The sequence below is a fragment of the Rhinolophus sinicus genome, chromosome 18, assembly GCF_057876585.1.
Source record: "Rhinolophus sinicus isolate RSI-liver-muscle chromosome 18, RSI-T2T, whole genome shotgun sequence".
Taxonomy (NCBI): Eukaryota; Metazoa; Chordata; class Mammalia; order Chiroptera; family Rhinolophidae; genus Rhinolophus; species Rhinolophus sinicus.
Window position 1 is genome coordinate 31,240,052 of NC_142518.1, and position 20,608 is coordinate 31,260,659.

General features: G+C 38.1%; 1 non-coding gene across 3 annotated transcripts in view; it reads left to right on the plus strand.

Moving 5' to 3' along the window:
- LOC109455926 (uncharacterized) overlaps window positions 1–20,608 on the plus strand; it is a 247,327-nt gene that overhangs the window by 122,073 nt on the left and 104,646 nt on the right. The window contains exon 4 of one of the 3 annotated variants that reach the window (XR_012493411.2): window positions 18,895–20,278. The exons of the other annotated variants lie outside the window; for them this stretch is intronic. This is a non-coding gene — a transcript (uncharacterized LOC109455926). Of the gene's footprint in view, window positions 1–18,894; window positions 20,279–20,608 lie in introns of those variants that run through there. 3 annotated transcript variants of the gene reach the window in all.

Here is a 20,608-nt window from a genome sequence, read left to right on the forward strand (position 1 = left end):
AATTAAACAACACATTCCTGAATAATTCATGGATCTCAAATAAAATCAGAAAATATTTTTAATTGAACAATAAGATGACTCTACATTTCAAAATTAGTAGGATGCAGCTAAATAAGTACCCATACTTAGATGGATATTTGTAGTATCAAATGTTGATATCAGAAAAGATGAAAGATCTCAAATCAATAATTTAATTTTTCACCCTAAAAAAACTAGAAAAAAAGCAAAAGAAACCCAAAGCAAGCAGAAGGAAGGGAATAAATAAAGAGTAGAAATCAATGAAATTGAAAACAGAAAAACAATAGAAAAAAATAAATGAAACAAAAAGCTGGTCCTTTGAAGAGATCCATAAAATTGATTTGACAAGACTGACAAAGAAAAAAAGAGAAGACACGAATTATCGTTATCAGGAATGAAAAAGAGAATATTGCTACAGACCTTGTATACATTAAAAGGGTAATAAAGGAATATTGTGAATAGTTTTAGGGACAAAATTTGACGAATTAAATACATCAATTCCTCAAAAAGCAGAAACTACCAAAAATCACTCAAGGTGAAAAGGTAACCTAAATAGGCCAATAACTATCAAAGAAATTAAATTCACAGTCAAATACCTTTCAAAAAGGAAAGCTCCGGGTTCAGATAGTTTTACTGGAAAATTTTACCAAACATTTAAAGAATAAATACCACAGTCTCTTTCAGAAAACAGAAGAGACAAAAATGCTTCCCAATTCATTTCCATAAGGGCAGCTTTAAGGTGATACCAACACCAGATAACGACATTACAAGAAAAGAAAACAGCATTCTAATATCCCTCATGACCATATACACAAACAGCATAAAGAAAACATTAGTAAATCAAATCTAGGAATATATAAAAACAGTAATACCCTGTAACCAAGTGGAAGGTTGCAAGGAATGCAAGTCTCATTCAATGTGCAAAAATCAATGTAATATGTCAACAGGCTATTGAAGAAAAATCACATGATCATATCAAATGATGCAGAAAAAGTACTTGACAAAAGTCAACATCAATTCATGAAAAAAAAAAAAAAACTAAGCAAACTTAGAAAGGAACTTTCTCAACCTGATAAAAGGCATCTACAAAAAAACCTACAGCAAACATCATTGTTAATTATGAAAGGTCGAACACATTACTTCTAAGATTAGGAACAACGCAAGGAAATACACTCTCACCACTCCTATTCAGTTTCATACTGGAAGTCTTAGCCAGTACAATAAGGTAAGAAAAAGAAATTAAAGGTATACATTTTGAAAAGGAAGAAATAAAACTGTTCTTATTCATAAGCAATATGATTGTGTATGGAGCAAATCCAAAGGAATCCACACAAGATTTTTTTCTATAACTAATAAGAAAGTACAGCAAGGTCACATGATACAAGGTCAACACACAATATTTTGGTATATTAACAATTTGGTAACCATGTTTCTACATACTAGTGATTTGGAAACCAGAATAGTTTTAAAATACCATTTATATAGCTCCAAAAAATAAATCTAACAAATCATGTATAGGATCTGTTTACTAAAAACTATAAAAACCTGATGGAAGAAATCAAAGAGAAAAATAAATGGTGAGACATACTGTCTTCATGAATCGGAAGACTAAACAAGAAGAGATGTCAGGTCCGACAAACTGATCTGTAAATGTAACAATTTCAATAGAAATACCAGCATATTTTTTTTAGATATAAACAAGCTGATTATAAAATTATATGGAAAAGCAAAGGAACTAGAAGAATAAAGTTGGAGGAACCACACTACCTGGTTTTAAGACTTACTACATAGCTACAGTAATCAAAATTGTGTGGTATTTTGCAGGGGAATAGACACATTGATTCTATTCAGTGGAACAAAATAGAGAACCCAGAAATAGGTCCAGAGAAATGTGTACAAGTGAGTTTCAACAAAGGTGCAAAAGCAATCCAATAGAGGGAAAATAGCTTTTTCAACATGGTGCTAGAGCAACTGTACACCTTTGGGGGGAAAAAAGAGTCTCAACCTAAACCTCACATCTTATACGAAACTTAATTCAAAATGGGACATGGATTTAAATGCAAAACATAAAACTATAAAACACATAGTAAAAATTAGGAGAAAACCTTTGAGACCTAGGGCTAGGCAGGGAATTCCTAGACCTGACACCAAAAGCACAATCCAAAAAAGGAAATGTTGATAAATTAGACTTCATCAAAATTAAAACTTTTTCTCTCTGAATGACTCTGTTAAGAGGATAAAAAGACAAGGAATAGCCTGGGAGAAAGTATTTGGAAACCACAAATCTGACAAAGGATTTGTATCTAGAGTATATAAAGAACTCTCAAAACTCAACAGTAACAAAACAATCTGTTAGAAAATGGGCAAAACACATAAACAGATTTTTCACCAAGGAAGATGTATAGACGGCAAATAAGCATATGAAAAGATGCTCAACATCATTAGCTATCAGGGAAATGCAAAACAATCCCAGTAAGATACCACACACCTATTAAAATAGCTAAAACCAAAACAAACAAATACTGACAATACAAAGTGCTACCGAGGATATAGAGTAATTGGAACTCTCATATACTGCTGGTAGGAATGCAAAGTGGCACAGTCACCCTGGCAAAAAATGCAGCCGTTTCTTATCAAGTTAAACTTACGCTTAACCTTATGTCCCAACAATCCCACTCCCAGGTATTTGCCCTAAAGCAGGGGTCACCAAACTAAGGCAAGCAGGTCAAATCAGACCAAGAACCTGCTTTTATATGGCCCGCAGGCTAAGAATGCTTTTTATGATGTTGAAGAGTTATTTAGCTTTTTTTTTTTTTTTTTTTTTTTTTAAAGAATATGTTACAGAGACTATACATGACTCACAAAGCCTAAAATATTTCCTACCTGGACCTTCACAGAAAATGTTTGCCAACCTTTCCCCTAGAGCAATGAAAACTTATGTTCACACAAAAACTTACACTTTGACTTTTATATCCCCTCTATTCCTTTTGCCCCAAACTAGAAGCAACCCAAATGTCCTTTCACTGGTGAATGGATTAACAAATTGATTGTGATTACATTCTTAATAATAAAATTCTACTCAGCAATAAAAAGGAATAAACTATTTTACACAAAAAAAGCTTGGATGAATCTCAAAGGCATTATGCTGAGTGAAAGAAGTCAGTCTCTACAGATTACAGACTGTATGATTCCACTTATATGACATTCTCAGAAATATAAAATTATAGCTACAGAAAACAGAACAATGGTGTTTGGGGTGCAAGGGTATGACAATAAAGAGGCAGCATGGGGGGTGATGAAACTATTCAGTATCCTGATTGTGGTGGTGGTTACACAAGTCTATATATGGTTCGAAATTCATGGAATTGTATACCAAAGAAAAAAAGTCTATTTTAATGTATGATAATTTAAAAAGGAAAATAATAAAAAAAATTCAAAGTGGCCAAACATTTGCCAAAATAAACATAGCTTATTTTAAAGTGGCTCACAAAAGAAAATGAAATTTTAAATTGAGCTACCAGCAGTAAGAATAGCAAAACAAAGGTGAGAATGCTGGTGCCATTCCAGGTAAAATTTAGATTAGTTATTAACCTCTCGTGTTGTCAGTCATTACCATAGAGATTATACTATAGAATATTGCTTATGCTAGCATAATGAGATGCTGCAGTGGTTAGGTGGTAAATGTCATGGATCTGGGGGCAGATGGAGGACCATTAGACATGCCACAAATAGTGTTTTTCTACAATTTCAATGCCTCTAGAATAACATTAGTAATTACACCATTTAAAGCTTCACTGAGAATTTGGCACAGGTTAAAGCAGTGGGATACAAGTCATTCCCAGAGAGGATAAATAGTATTTTCAATTTTCATAACCAATGCCTAAAATGTCACTGAAGAAAGATAACTGGTTCAGCATTCATGGGCAGGCACCACAGGGCGTTGGGGTTCTCTGGGGTGAACCTGTCATGGCCATAATAAGTTCAGGTACTTCTGTTAATGGAACCCTGCGGTAATGAGCACTCTAATACTACCTCCAGATGGTGGCGGTGATGAATAATAACCTCTAATCCCTCTTCATCCAATTCAAGAGTTCCTAGTCAGGTGTTGCAAACCAACATGATATTATCTTTCTTTGCCATCCCAGGGCTTATTTCTCCACCTAGTCTCTCAGAGTCCATTTTTTAAAAGTTTGTTGAAATGTGATCCCTTCTAGATGAGAGAACCAAGATAAAGAAACCACTGATCATACATCTTAAAGTCTATCATATGCTCTTTCCAACACACCTGAATCACTACATATGTCAAGAGAAAATACATGTATTTTATTTGATATCCACCTAACTGCAATGGAGGATGGGAAAGGTAGTCTAGTAATATGCCCAGGAAGAAGAATTAATAGCTTTGGTGAACAGCCAGCCAGTCTTTGTCACAGAAAATTGGTGGTGGTGGAGGATGAATGGGAAAGAGACCACTTGAACAAATTTCCCCAAAGGGTGTTCCTTAAGTGATCAATGTCAGCCAAGAATGAAGACTAAGAGGCAGAGCAATAAGACTTTGATCTCAGACTTTCTTATTAATTGAGTTTTCCAGGAAGCAGATGCTAAGACAGTTATTAGGTTGGTGCAAAAGTAATTGAGGTTTAAAAGGTTAATAATTGCAAAAACCGCAATTACTTTTGCACCAACCTAATAGAAGTGAATTGATTTATTGGTAATTTGTGCCTGTAAAAGATAGAAGAGGGAGAATGCAGGCTGGGTAGGGTCAGTTTCAGACTGCAATGAAGATCTGGCAGTCTTAGCCAATACAATGGAAAGCTCCAAAGCAAAGATTGCCCATTATAGGAGTTTCACATTTCACATTCATGGCAGGGGCCTAATACCCCCACTGTACTCGGTCATTGTCTGGGAGCTACCATGGAGACGTCAATTCAATAACAATCCATGAATGACTTCCCTTTTTGAGAAATTCAGAAACTAGTTAAAAGGCTTCTGTACCCTAAGCAAACGTGAAACCAACTACATTGAAGCTGATAGGAAATTTTGTGGCACCCTCTCACCATAGTCCCTCCTCCCAGCACAGTGCCACATGATTGTGAGGAAACTCCCAGCTCCTGGTTTCTCCCTGGGGAGGAAAAGAGAAAACTAGACTGTATGTCCAACATTCTGACTTTTCAGGGGGGTTCACCTGAGGGACTGGCTTCTGTCTCGTCTGTTTCAGAGAGCTGACAGGACCCAGCATATTTTAAATGCCTGGAGTTGCTGAAAACAAAAAAAGAGCTAGGCAACATGCTGCTGTTCCTGAGGACCTGCAGTACAGCAGACAGAGGCCAATACAGCTTAGCAGCCTCTCCCTTAGGGGGAGAGAGAAGAGTGGAGTATATGTCCAATGTTCCAGCTTTTCAGGGGGCTGCCCAAGGGACTAGTTTCTGTCTTAGAGCATGGATGGGACCTAGTATGCTCTAGATGCCTGGGGGATGCTGAGAACAAAAAAGATCAGTGCAGCCTGTTGCTTCTCCAGAGGGCCCATGGTGTAGGAGACAGAGGCCAATATAGGTTGGCATCTTCTCCCTCAGGAGGGAAAGACAAGAGTGGAAGCATGCATCCAACATTCTGGTTTGTTGGGGACTGCCCAATGGATTGGTTTCTGTCTAGCACAACTTGAGGTGCTGACAGGATCTAGTATACTCTGGATGCCTGGGGGCCACTGAAAAAAAAAAAGCTAGTTGGCATGCTGCTGATTCAGAAGACCCACAGTAAAACAGACAGACACCAGAGTAAGTGAGAGATTATAAGCTGCTGAATGAAAGAAACAAGCAAATCCCTCTAAATAGAAATCAAATGTATAAGTCCAGAGAAAACATATCCATGGAAAAGGTTTGAGAGGCCCCCATAAGCTCTAGCAGGCTGATTGGTGAAGGTCTTTCCCTGTACAAAACTAGTCAGTAAAGACTGGGAGAGGTGGCTGTTTTTCCCCCAAAATATGCATGCATCCAAATCAGAGCACCTAAATATATGAAGCAAACATTGAAAGAACTGAAGAGAGAAATTGATGGCAGCATGACAATAGTAGGAGATTTCAATGCCCCATTTTCAGTAATTAACAAAGACAGAAAATTAACAAAGAAACAGGATTTGAACAACAGTGTACACCAAATTGACCTAACAGACATATACAGAACATTCCATCCAACAGCAGCAAAATACACATTCTTCTCAAGTGCTCATGTATTAGGTCAACAAAATGAGTCTCAAAAAATTTAAAAAGATTGAAATCATACAAAGTATTTTTTCTGACTACAATGGAATGAAACTATAAATCAATAGCAGAAGGAAAAGTGGAAAGTTCACAAATATGTGAAAATTAAATAACACACTGCTGAACAATCAATGGGTCAAAGAAGATATCAAAAGGGAAATCAGAAATATCTTGAGAAAAATGAAAACTAAAGTACAACATACCAAAACTTCTAGGATGTAGCAAAAGCTGTACTAAAAGGGAATGTGCAGCGATAAACACCTACATTAAAAAGGAAGAAAGATCTCAAATAAGCAACCTAACTCTACACCTCAAGGAACCTGAAAAGGAAGAACAAACTAAGGCCAATGTTAGCAGAAAGAAGGAAATAATAAAGATTAGGGTAAAAATAGACAAAGTAGATAATAGAAAAATGATAGGAAAAAATCAATGATGCTAAGTTTGTTTTTTTGAAAAGAAAAACAATTGGCAAACCTTTAGCTATACTAAGAAAAAAGGAGAGAAGATCCAAATAAAATAAAAAATTAAAGAGAAAACGTTACAACTGATGCCACAGAAATAAAAAGGATCATAAGAGACTTCTATAAACAATTATATGCCAACAAATTAGATAACCTAAAAGAAATGGATAAATTCCTGGAATATGCAACCTAATGACACCGAGTCATGAATAGAAAATCTGAACAGACCAATAATGAGTAAGGAGATTGAATCAGCAGTCAAAAACCTCCCAGCAAACAAAAGCCCGGACCAAATGGCTTCAGTGGTGAATTCTAACAAATATTTAAAGAAGACTTAGTGCTAATCCTTCTTAAACTCTTTCAAAAAATTGAAGAGGAGGGACCACTTCCAAACTCATTTGATGAGGCCAGAATTACCCTGATACCAAAGCCAGATAAGGAAACTACAAGAAAAGAAAATTACAGGCCAATATCCCTGATGAACAAACATGCAAAAATCCTCAACAAAATACTAGCAAACTGAATTCAACAGCACATTAAAAGGATCATACATCATAATCAAGTGGGATTTATCCCTGGGATGCAAGCATGGTTCAGCATATGCAAATCAATTAATGTGATACCCCACATTAACAGAATGAAGGATAAAAAGCATATGATCATAGCAATAGAGGCAGAAAAAGCATTTGACAAAATTCAATATCCTTTCATAAAAAAACTCGCAACAAATTAGGTATAGAAGTAATAATATAGAAGTAAAGGCCATATATGACAAGCACATAGCTAACATCATACTCAATGGTGAAAAACTGAAAAGTTTTCTTCTAAGATGGGGAACAAGGCAAGGATGCCCACTCTCACCACTTCTGTTTAATATAGTACTGGAAGTCCTAGCCAGAGTCAAATTATTTCTGTTTGCAGATAACATGAGCTTATATGCAGAGAACCCTAAAGATTTCACCAAAAACAAACAAACAAACAAAAACCTGTTAGGACTAATAAACAAATTCTGTAAATTTGCAGGATTCAAAATCAACATACAAAATCCAGTTGCATGTCTATACAGTAAGAACAACCTATCTGAAAAAGAAATTAAGAAAAGTATCCCATACACAATAGCATTAAAATGAATAAAATACATAGGAATAAATTTAATCAAGGGGGTGGAAGATCTGTACACTGAAAACTACAAAACATTGATGAAAGAAATTGAAGAAGACAAATAAATGAAAAGATATCCTGAGTTCATGGATTGAAAGAATCAATATTGTTAAAATGTCCATACTACCCAAAACCATCTAGAGAGTCTATGCAATCCCTATCAAAATTCCAATGGCATTTTTTTTACAGAAACAAAAGTAAAACAATCCTAAAATTCATACAGAACCACAAAGGACCCCAAATAGCCAAAGCAACCTTGAGAAATAAGAACAAATCTGGAGGCCTCACACTTCCTAATTTCAAAACATATTACAAAGCTATAGTAATCAAAGTAGTATGGTATTGACATTAAAAACAGACACATAGATCAATGAAACAGAATCAAAAGCCTAGAAATAAACCCATACATTATGGTCAACTTATCTTTAACAAGGGTGCCAAGAAAATTCAAAGGGGAAATGAAAGTCCCTCCAATAAATGGTGCTGGGAAAACTGGATATCCACATGCAAAAGAATGAAACCGGACCCTTATATAATACACAAAAATCAACTCAAAATGAATTAAAACTTGAACCTAACATCTGAAGCCATAAAACTGCTAGAAGAAAGCATAGAGGTAAATCTTCATGACGTTGATCTTAGCAGTGATTTCTTGGTTGTGATATCCAAAGCACAGGAAACAAAAGCAAAAATAGACTACAAAAATAAAAAAGTGGAACTACATCAAACTAAAAAGCTTCTGCACAACAAAAGAAACAAGGAACAAAGTGAAAAGTTAGCCTACAGAATGGGAGAAAATATTTGCAAACCATACATCCCATAAGGGGTTAATATCTAAAATATATAAGTAACCCATATAATTCAATAGCAAAAAAAATCTTATTTTAAAATGGGCAAAGGACTTGAATAGGCATTTCTCCAAAGAAGACATACAGTAGCCAACAGGTATATGAAAAGATGCTCAACATCACTAATCATTAAGGAAATACAACTCAAAACCACAATGAGATATCACCTAACACCTATTAGGATGGCTATTATAAAAAATAAAATGAAATAAAAATAACAAGAGTTGGCAAGGATGTGCAGCAATTGGAACACTTGTGCACTGTTGGTGGGAATGTAAAATGGTGTAGCTGCTATGAAAAATAGTATGGTGGTTCCTAAAAAAATTAAAAACAGAATTACATATGATCCAGCAATCCACTCTGGATATTTATCCAAAAGAATTGATATTAGGATCTCAAAGAGATATCTTCACTCCCATGTTCATTGCAGCATTACTCACAATATCTGAGAGGTGGAAACAACCTAAATGTCCTCCAACAGATGAATGGATAAAGAAAAAATGGTATATACATGCAATGGAATATTATTGAACCATAAAAAAGAAGGAAATACCCTCATATGGTACAACATGGATGAAACTTGAAGACATTATGCTAAAGAAATAAGCCACAGGACAAATACTACTTGATATTCCACTTAGATGAGGTATCTAAAGTAATTGAACTCATTGAAGCAGAAAGTAGGTGGGTGATTTCTGTGGGCTGGGAGAGAGGGAGGTAGGGAGTTGCTGTTCAATGGGTATAAAGTTTCAGTCATGCAAGATGAAAAATTCTAGAGATTTGCTGCACAACATGTGCTTATAGTTAACAATACTCTACACTTAAAAATTTGTTAAGAGGTTAAATCTTATGTTACATGGCTTTTTACCACTAAAAAAAAAGAAAAAAGAAAAAAAAGCCAAGGTAGAGCCTGAAGGTATTAACAGTGAAGGCTATCAGTTAACTGCATTCCATGAAGATGAATGGTAAGTTCCTTCTTGAACATCAGAGCAGCATACCTCCATGGTTTCTACACTTTCCTTGTCCTGCTTGACATTTTTAGTAGCACCGACTGAGATAAAGCCATAGAATGATAGATACTGACATACCTGCAGCTGACTCATAATGTGAAGATAGCCCTTATGATAGGCAACTAAATCAAGTTTGAAAACTCGATATCTGAGATAGAACTGGACTGAATCCAACAAGATGAAATGCGACAAGGGGTTAGATTCATGATAACCAGTTATAGAAGTACTAATGGTGAAAATATTTTTCATTCATATGCATGGACCTGAAAGATTTTTTAAATTTCTATTTTCTGAACTTGATCATTTTTGCAAAACAAAAGGCAAGCATCAAAAACAGCAGAGTTTATAGAATTTCTGCACCAGTTTTCACATGTCAGCGATTATGAAACTGGTGTTCAATGTAAATACTAAACACAGGCCAATTTCCCTCTTGGTCATATGCATTCAGGTGGTTTGTTTTGGAGCTATTGAATAACAGCTTTTTATAAGCACTGGTCATTTTGGGGAGGGAACTGATTTGGTTTGTCCAACAAAATAAACCCTGTTTGCTGTGTGGCATTTTCTTTTTTAAGCCACTGAGCTAAAATACAGAATGTGTACGAATTTGGATCTGACCCAAATCTTTTAAGATCCCAATTTCCCTGAAGAACACTGAAGACATTTATAGGGATTGTTAAATACTGGTTATATACCTCATCATGTCTAAAGCAGCTACTATAGTTCTATGGAAAAGAGCATTTCATTCAGAGGCTGCCCAGAGTTTGAACTACATCATAGCTTCCATGTCCTTTCTGATTTGGAGTACTTTCCCCAAATAGGGCCATATGATTGGAACCAAAGCTTTATGCTCAATGCCAAACAGGCTCTGGTAGTTTATAGATATATTTGTGTAGAGCAAGACTCCTTGCTCTGGACCCTGGTGACCACAAAGAAATCAAGACGCCATGATTATTGGATGCTGAGAGGAAGAGGCATACTTAAACTCACATAGTCTGGAGGCAAGCAGGAACAAAGCTGGAACTTGGTGGTGGTGGCCACCCACCACTTGTTCCAGAAGCACATTTTGCTTAAATAAAGGAAGTATGGTCCAGTTTCACAATGTTAATAGCTGCCAGTCTCAAACATATTTTTTATAAGGATCATTTCTTGGCTAGCAATGAGTTAGGAAACTGGCATCAAATTCAAATCAAATTTCTCACTATTAGTCAAAAATAAAATCAGGCCCCCCCCCACAGCCCCGCAAAAAACAAAAAACAGAAAAACAAAAAACACCATCCAATAGGGGTTAAAAACTGCACAATTAAACTTGAATGTAAATTATACTATATACAGACTGGTATATACATCACCGAAATAGTTTTGAGAGCATGAAACACTCCTGTTGAAACATTCCCTCTATATTATCCCAATTTTCATTAAGGGAAAAGTGATATGTAATTTTCTTCTTTACATTTATGAAAGACGAAGCGAGAAAACAATGCTGAGAGAAATAGATGCTATCCAAAGGGCAGTGGTGGCATTTGGTTGTTTCAGTCTTTGTTTCAATCTAGTAGAGGAGGACGCAGCTCACAGTGGCCCATGTGGGGATCGAACCGGCAACCTTGTTAAGAGCACAGCGCTCTAACCAACTGAGCTATCCGGCCACCCATTTACTTCTTTAACTTTTAATTTAAAGACAATTATATATTCACAGGAACTTGTAAAGATAGTACAAAGAGGCCCCGTCAGCCCTTTACCCGGTTTTCCCCAATGATTACATCTGACACAACGACAGCACAATATCAAAACGAGGAAATTGACCTTAGTACAATGTGTGTGTATAGCTGTGTCATTTTGTCACATGTGTAGATTCGTGAAACCACCACCACAGGTTTTATTGGTCTTTTCAAAGAACCAGTTTTTTGTTTCATTGATTTTTCTGTTTTCAATTTCATTAATTTCTGCCTATATCTTTATTATTGCCTTTTTTCTACTTGCTTTGGGTTAATTTGCTCTTTTTCTAGGTTTTTGAGGTGGGAGCGTAGAGTATGGATTTGAGACTTTGTCGTTTTTAATGTAAGCATTTAGTGCTATAAATTTCTCGCTTAGCACTGCTTTAGCTGTATCCCACAAATTTTGATGGTGTGTGTTTTAATTTTCATTTTCATTCAATTCAGTGTAGTTTTTAAAATGTCACTTGAGACTTCCTCTTTGACACAAGTGTTTGGAAGTGTTTAGTTTCCAAGTATTTGGAGACTTTCCTGTTATCTTTCTGAAATTGATTTCTAGTTTGATTACATTGTGGTCAGAGAACACACTATATGATTTCACTTCTAAATTTGTTGAGGTTTGCTTTATGGCCCAAGATATGTTCTGTCTTGGTATATGTTCCATGGGCAAGAATGTATATTCTCCTTTTATTAGGTAGAGTGTTCTGTAAACATTGATTAGATTCTGTTGTTTGATGGTAGTGTTGCGTTCTTCTATATGCTTATTGATTTTCTGTCCCCCCGTTCATTAATTGTTGAGAGAGGAGTGTTGAAGTCTCCAATTATAATTGTGTATTTGTCTATTTCTCTTTTCAGTTCTATCAGTTTTTGATTCACATATTTAGCTGCTCTGTTGTTTGGTGCATAGACATTTCGGAATACTGTCTTCTTGGTGTATTGACCCTTTTATCATTATGTGATATCACTGTCCCTGGTAATTTTCTTTTCTCTGCAGGCTACTTTATCTGATATTAATATAGCTACTGCTTTTTTAAATTAATGTCTGAATAATATAGCTTTCCCATCTTTTTACTTTTTTGAAGTATATTTTTTATAAACAACCCATATCATATTTGAATTGTATGTTTTATAAACAACATATAAATGAGCCATTTTTTATTCATTCTGCCAATCTGTCTTGTAATTGGTGTACTTGCACCATTTAAATTTAATGTAATTGTTCATATGTAAAAGCTTAAGTCTGCCTTTTTATTTTTTGTTTTCTATTTATTCTTTGCTTTTCATTTCTGTTTTCTTTTTCTTGCCTTTCTCTGGTTTGCTAGAATACTTTTTAGAATTGTATTTTTAATTATCTGTGGTGTTTTGAATGTATCTCCTTGTATAGTTTTTTTTATTGGTTCGTCTAGATTGGGGTATCCAAACTTTTTTCAACGTTTTTTATCAAGGGCCATATGCGGTAAAATACACAAATAGCCAGGCCACTCATTCAAGGGGAAGTATGTATTGCCTCACCTGGTTTATTTAACTAAACTAAATAAATTTTTGGAATTTGCTGTGGGCCAATAAAAAATGGATTGCGGGCTGCAGTTGGCCCACGGGCCGCAGTTTGGACACCCCTGGTCTAGATCATATACGTGTGCACAGTCTATCAGTGACGTCATTTTACCAGTCTGGGTGAAGTGTAGAAACCTTATTTCCTTTCGTGTCCTTTCACTCTCCCAAATTTATAATTGTCTTAAATATTTCCTTTATACACATTTAGAATCATATAAGACAATGTCATAATTTTTGCTTCAAATATTAAACATAATTTATAAAACTCAAAGAAGGAAAATCTATTGTATTTACTCATACTTTTGTTCTTTCCTTTGTTCTTTCTTCCTTCCTGATATTCCAAGATTCTTTCTTTTATCATTTGTTTGTGTTTTGGGAACTTCTTTTAGCCAGTCTTTAGGGTTGGTCTGCTGGTGACAAATTCTCTTGGTTTTCCTTCATCTGAGATTATCTTGTTTTTTCCCTTTCACTGCTGAAGTATTTTCATTTTCATTGCATATAGAATTCAGGTTGACAGCTCTTTTCCTTCAGCCTTGAAAATGCTGTGCGACTTCTTTCTGGACTCCATGGTTTCTGATGAAAAGTCCACTGTAATTCTAATAGTTTTTCCCCTATAGATAATGTGTTATTTCTCTTTAGCTGCTTTCAAGAATTTTTCTTTGTCTTTAGTTTTCAGAAGTTTGAGTATGACATGTCTTGGTGTAACTTCTTGAGTTTTATCCTAGTTGAGGTTCACTCAGCTTTTGAATCTGTAGATCTTTTACCTAACTTGGGAAATTTTAAATCATTCTTTCTTTTTCCTTCTTCTTTTGGGACTCTGATGACAAGAATGAGATATTTTTCCTATGTATCCCCGAGGCTCTTTTTTCTCTCTGTTTTCAGATTGTGTAATTTTTGTTCTATATCTTCAAGGTCATGATTCTTTCCATTCTGCTATGAGCCCATTCATTGCATTTTTTTTTATTTCAGTTCTAAAAATTCTATTTGATAATTCTGTATATCTTGTGTTTATTTGCTAAGACTTTCTATTTCTTTGATGAGACAGTTTTTTCACTTGTTTCAAGCATGATCATAATTACTTACTGAAGCACTTTTATAATGGCTGCTTTAAAATCTTTGTCAGATAATTCTAATGTTTTTGTCACTTCAATGGTGGCATCTATTGATTGTATTTTTCAAATTGAGATCTTCATAGTTCTTGGCATGATGAGTGATTTTCTACTGAAGCCTATGTTATGAGATTCGGGATTTTATTTAAATTGTGTGTTTTGTTTTGTTTTTTAACATTTATTTATTTTAAATGTGTTTTTCCAGGACCCATCAGCTCCAAGTCAAGTAGTTGTCTTCAATCTAGTTGTGGAGGGCACAGCTCACAGTGGCCCATGCAGGGATCGAACCAGCAACCTTGTTGTTAAGAGCACCGTGCTCCAACCAACTGAGCTAACTGACTGCCCCCTTAAATTGTGTGTTTTAACAGGCCTCCACTGGCACCAGTCTGGCCGGAGATGAGTTATGTCACCTTATTACTGCTGGGTGGGCCTAAATGCCCACATTCTCCACTCAGTCTTGCCCATGTTGACACGGGGGAAGTGGTGAGGAGGGGCCCCTTGTTACTTCTGGGTAGGTGTGGGAGTTGAGGCTCCCCATTAGTCCTCTGCTAATACGATTCTGGCTGGGAGGTGGAGGGAGACCTCCTTACTTCTCCCTACTTTGCCTGTGTTGACACCAGTACAGGGTGACCACATTACAGCTGAGCACTGGTTCAAGTCCTGACTCTCCAGCAGGCCTCTCTGATAACCACCTCAGCAAGGAGGGGAAAGGGCTTTGCATTCCTGGTGGGTGGAGGTGGAGGTCCAGGATCTCCAAATGTCTCCATTGACACTAGAGTGGGGGGGGGCTTGTTACCACTAGGGAAGCAAGTCCTGGCTCCCCACTTGGCCTTCTCTGACACTCCCTGGTGAAGGCTTGGAGCCCCTCCTCACAGCCTAGTGAAGGCTGGCATTTCTGGGTTACCAGCTTCTCCAGTATTGAGAAGGACAGATACAGCAAAAAGGAAAACCCAGGGAACTCACTGCCAAGTCATTCCTCAGGTCCCAGGTTCCTACATAATTTGCCATCTCTCTACCTTTCAGAATCTTCTTGTGTTTGTTTTGTATATAGTATCTGGGAGTTTTAGCTGTACTTAGTGGGAAGGATACGGAAATGTATCTCAACTCTATCTTTTCATAGCGGGAGTCAAAATAAGGACATTTTTATGTATTCTATTTCCCTTTCCAGACAATGAGCTTCATGTTAGCAAGGATCATTTCTGTCTTGTTCATTGCTGTATCCTCAGCTCTTAACACAGTGTCTGGCACGTAATTGATGGTCTATAGATATTTGAAAATTGAAGAAACATTTAACCAGGAAAAGACAAAACTTTAAGGAGACCCAATGATTGTCTTCAAATATCCAAGAGGTTGTTTTATAGAAGAAGGGTTCAATTTGTTTTGTGGCATTCCCTACCAAGAATAGAACTAGAAACAAGAGTAGAAAGTACAGAGTAACAGGTTTTGGTCAATACAAGGATCTGTTTTCTAACAAGTAGACCTTTCTAACAATTCAATGAGGTAGTGAGTTTCCAGCCACTGGGAATATCCACATAGAAGCTGGGTGACAAATCACTCTCCAAGGTCACACCAAAGGAGATTCCTCCACCACGTGGAAGATTGGATGAGTTGACCTCGATGTCAGTGCTTCTCAACTATTCACGTGCCTAATACTCATCGGAGGCTCTTGTTAAAATGTGAATTCTGGTTCAGTAGGTCTGGGATGGCACGTGAGATTCAGCATTCCTAACAAGCTTCCAGCTGCTGCTGCTGCTACGGGTCCACAGACCACACTTTCAGGAACAAGCTTCTCTGCCTCTCTTCTCAATGAATGTTCAAATCAAACGAATTAAATAACTGCTTCTCTGTATAAAAGAAGTATTGACATCTGAGCTCAGCCCATAGATAGCTGTCCCTCTAGTTGGCTGAGACATGAAAGAAAACATGGGTGCCCTGAAATGCAGCGTTCTTACCACCAGAGAAACTTGCCTCATGTACTTCTCAATATTATATCTTAATTCTGTAGTTTGGGCACCAAGGCCTTTCCTAAACTGTGTTCCTGGAGATGTCACCCTCCTGCAAGTTGTTAACAAGGCTTATTAAGGAAAAGGGATCCTAAGGTCAATTGCATTTGGGAAGCCTGTGGCCTGCATTTCTGGAAATTTACAAAGGCCTTTAATTTCCTAAAGACTACTGGAGTGCTGAAGTGAAGAAATTGGCATAACTTTGTTTAACCTAAGCATATTTGGCCCTCAAATCTCATAACACCTATTAACATCTCAAAGGTTAGCAGAGTCTATGTGACCTAGGTAGGAAGTGCTATTCACAGAGGACTTTGGTATTTTTCCTTTCATAATATGTTATAGAAAGCATATTATTATGCTAGTGTTCAAAGCAGGTGTGCCTTCTCAGGAAAACAATTAAATCCTTAACCTTGAATATGAGACCTCTTGTCTTAGTTCGGACTCTATCAGAAGCAGACCCCATGACAAGGATTTGAGCACAAATTTTGGGGGTGGGGGAGGTGGTCTCAGGAAGTATCAGGAGGGGAGTGGGAAAGTCAAGTGGGGAAAAGAAGGAAGCCGAAAAGTGAGTTTTTGAGCAGGTTACCGTTACGGGCAACTGAGACTCAATTCCACTGGGGAACATACCTCAGGGTTGTCTAGTCAGCCCCTCACAATGAGGAAAGGAAGCTAGGGTATTTGTTCTAAACAACTTTGCTGCTCCCAGGGGTGTTAACTCTCTGGCATTTCCTGCCTGCCCTGCCCACAGCTGAGAGAAAGTGCACAGGCTGAGTCATAGGTGCTTGCTGGAGGAAGCCTTAGACGTGTGTTGGAAAAGTGAGTGCCAAGGGACTGTTTGTGGGGCACGACAGTGCCTGCCAAATCTCTGAATTCTAAACTCTAGCCTCTTTTCAGCTCTAGTGTAGTCAAATATACAGCGCTATTAGTAACGTATTTTTGAGAATACTGAAACAAGTTGTATCTATTATACGTATATATTAGGTCCAGGAAGCCACCTGGAATGACCAGGTCCGCTGCAGTGACAGGGGGCAGGCTGAGAGGACTGACACCTCAGACTGCCCACTCACTCCCTCCCTCCCTGGAATGGCGCAGATGCTGGCGGGATACTCAGCTGCAGGGATGTGGGGCACAGACCCAGCTTCTAGGATGAGAGCCATCCAATATAGCAGACAAGCCGTGGCATCTGACAGCTATGGAAAAGCACAGCTGATTGTGTGATCTAGGCAGCGTTAGGATGGCCACACTTAGGTAAACAAAGTGTCCGTAAAGGTCCTCAGAGCATGTCATAGGAATTCAGGCGTTGTGATGCTTAGAGACCCAAGAGGACTGATGGGCAGCAGGTGACAGAATCATCTGTCTCCAGCAGTTGGAGCCCATCACTGGGAAGGGGTTTGAGCACAACTCTGGACTCTGTGAGGGAGCTTAACAAGACCAAGTCAGGGCTCTCAACCTTAGAGGACTTTAGGAACCAGACAGGTGGCCAAGACAGAGCCTTAAATACAGAAAACAAATCCAAGACCAGGAGAGGGTCAAAAGTGGAACTGTGGCTTCAAGTTAGAGAGACAAAAAGCCTAAGATCAAGATAAAATAAACAGCAAGAATGCCGTGTTTCTGGATCGCAGCATATAGGGCTGGGACTCCTGAGATAGTCCAGCCTAAGGCCAGAATTTGTCCTCGAGTTTAGGGAAAGCTGCCCCGACAGATGGATGTCAATCAGCCCTAGCATTGGGGGACGAAGTTCTTTGAGACCAGGAGTCATGCAAGACCGGGCTCTCTACTCTGACATCTGCAGCCACGTGGTCATGGGGTCTTGCCAAAACCAGCCCACCCATCCATCCCAATGCCCTATTCATGGCCTCGCAATCCTCCTGCCCCCCCCCCCCGCCCCACTGACCACCACCCTAAGCCTTTGGGGCACTTAAAAAGGGGCAATCAGAGTCCTGCCCAATGGCCTTGAAAGGCAGCTGACTTCTAGGATGGAAAAATCATCACAGCCCTTCATTCCTGTGACAACATCCAGAGCTTCTTTCCTCTATAATTCACAGAGAAATTTTGCAGGTAATTTGAAAGGGCTTCATTCTTTAATATTTACAATCCTTTCTCAAATTCCTCTGCTGTATACTGTTAACGGCCCCTTCTCCCCTTTTCCCTTCACATGACACTGTACATGTCTATTTCGGTCAGTTTCCTGTTAAATTGTGCTTCCTTTCTTTTTCTATTTTCGCTCTTCATTCATCTTTTCCTTTCTGCTCATTTATGTTGTTTTTTGTTTTTTTTTTACCCCGGGCTTGACCCGGGCCGGCTGTGCCCAAGCCGCCACCCCCACCCGCAACAACATTTGGAGCTTTTCATTTATATTGACCACGTTGCAGCAATTTATTCCTTATAGCACTTTCCTTTCCCTTGTTGTCTTTGTGTTTTGTTTTGCTTTTAAGCCTTCATTACCCAGATTTCCCTGGCAAATGTTCAAGACAAAACTGCATATTTTTCTAAGACTTCTCTCTCTCTTTTAGTTCTTCTGTTCTTTCTTCCCTTTGCCCCTGGCTTCCTGAAAGTCTGCCTCAAGGATCCATTTTATGTCTTTGTTTCTACCAAGAACAAGTAAATAACTCATTTACTGTTTTGAATAAATGGAGATTTTCAGCTAATGGAGAACTTGTTTCTCCTTTGAAAACATTTGTTTCTCCATAGAAAATGCTGTATTAAAAGGATCAGATAAACCTCTCTGATACTTTTATTGAAATATTTCTGCATTCTCATCCTAGAATTCCAAGTATGTGGCATCGTGCATGTTTGGAGACAGACTTCTGACAAGATGCCCTCAATCACCCACAGCTTCTTTATGAGTTTTTCCATCAAATGTGACTTCAGTTATTAAGATGTCCTAGCTGATTAGACTCACCAGCAGCCTCCTAAATACTCAGCGGAGGAAACCTGATATTGTTGGGAGAGGCTGCTCAGAGGAGATTACTTTGCAGCAGTAAAAGTCAGAGGCCTGATGTCTGCAGAATTTTGTTCACTTCTCAGAAGTCCTTTGACTGTGCAATGTGGGAAAGTCACTCTAAATCTCTCTGTCTCTCTCCAACTGCCATACCCCATTACAGAAGTTCTATGAGAAAAATGTTATGAAATATTAACAAAATGCTTTGAACTTCTTGTATATTTTACCACATTGGATCTAGCAAACTACTGTCCCTCCCTCCTCTTAGCCAGTCACTCTGAGGCACAGAACTGTTAAGAGTGGTAAGGCTAGTCAAAGGGCAGCCTTGGGGGAGAGTTACTGCTCCTTGATGACCTGCTTGGAGTGGGGCACGGGCAGATTTGGAGCTTCCACAAACACCTCCCTTCCAGGCCTGTCCCAGGCATCCAGGCATATTTCCCTAGCCTCCCATTATTTTGTACATCAGAGAGTTCGTATTTTTTCAGAGACTACATATTCCTTATTGCTTAAGTTAATAAGGGGCCGATGGAATAGAACAATGACAGAGAGGCAGCATACCATGATGGTTAAGATTTGGGAGCCAGATGCCCTGGGTTTGATACCTACCTGGCTCTGCCATGTGACAGCTTTGTGACCTCAGGCAACTTAGCTTCTCTGTGCCTCAGTTTCCTCATCTATTAATTGAGAATAATATTATAAACATTAAGCAAGCAAATATTTGTAAAGGACCTCTTGGAACAGTGCCTGGCACATAGTAAGCATGTTAAATAAAAGTCTCAATTCTAGGGGCGGCAGATGGCTCAGTGGGTTAGAGTGCGAGCTCTGAACAACAGGGTTGCCGGTTCGGTTCCCACATGGGCCAGTGAACTGCGCCCCCTGCAACTAAATTGAAGACAACAACTTGAGCTGAGCTGCCACTGAGCTTCCAATGGGGCGGCTGGATGGCTCAGTTGGTTAGAGCGGGAGCTCTCAACAACAAGGTTGCCAGTTTAATTCCCACATGGGATGGTGGGCTGCGCCCCCCACAACTAAAGATTGAAAACGGCAACTGAACTTGGAGCTGAGCTGCGCCCTCCACAACTAGATTGAAGGACAACTACTTGGAGCTGATGGGCCCTGGAGAAACACACTGTTCCCCAATAAAATTTATTTTTTAAAAAAGTCTCAATTCTAATGTTTTTTATGTTATAAAGTCTTTCTTGAAAACAATTGCATAAGCTATGACAAAAGACTGTTTAGAAAGACAGCCTTCATGCAGTAATGTGGAAAATTAAATATAAACATAGCAAAAATAAAATTATTTAGGGAGTGCCAGGCAGACCATCAAATGACACTGCTGGTAAGATTTCACACCTTGAAACAATAACTCACTGATGCTGTTTATAACTGAAAGGAAGGAAGGACAAAATGGAGGGAAGTAAAGGTGGAGGGAAAGAAGAGAAGAAAGTCCACTTAGGGTTTTAATTCTTTTTTGCAAATACAGTTCCAAGATCCAAGAGAGTCCTATGGGAATTTGGAAAGTGTGACATTATATTTTC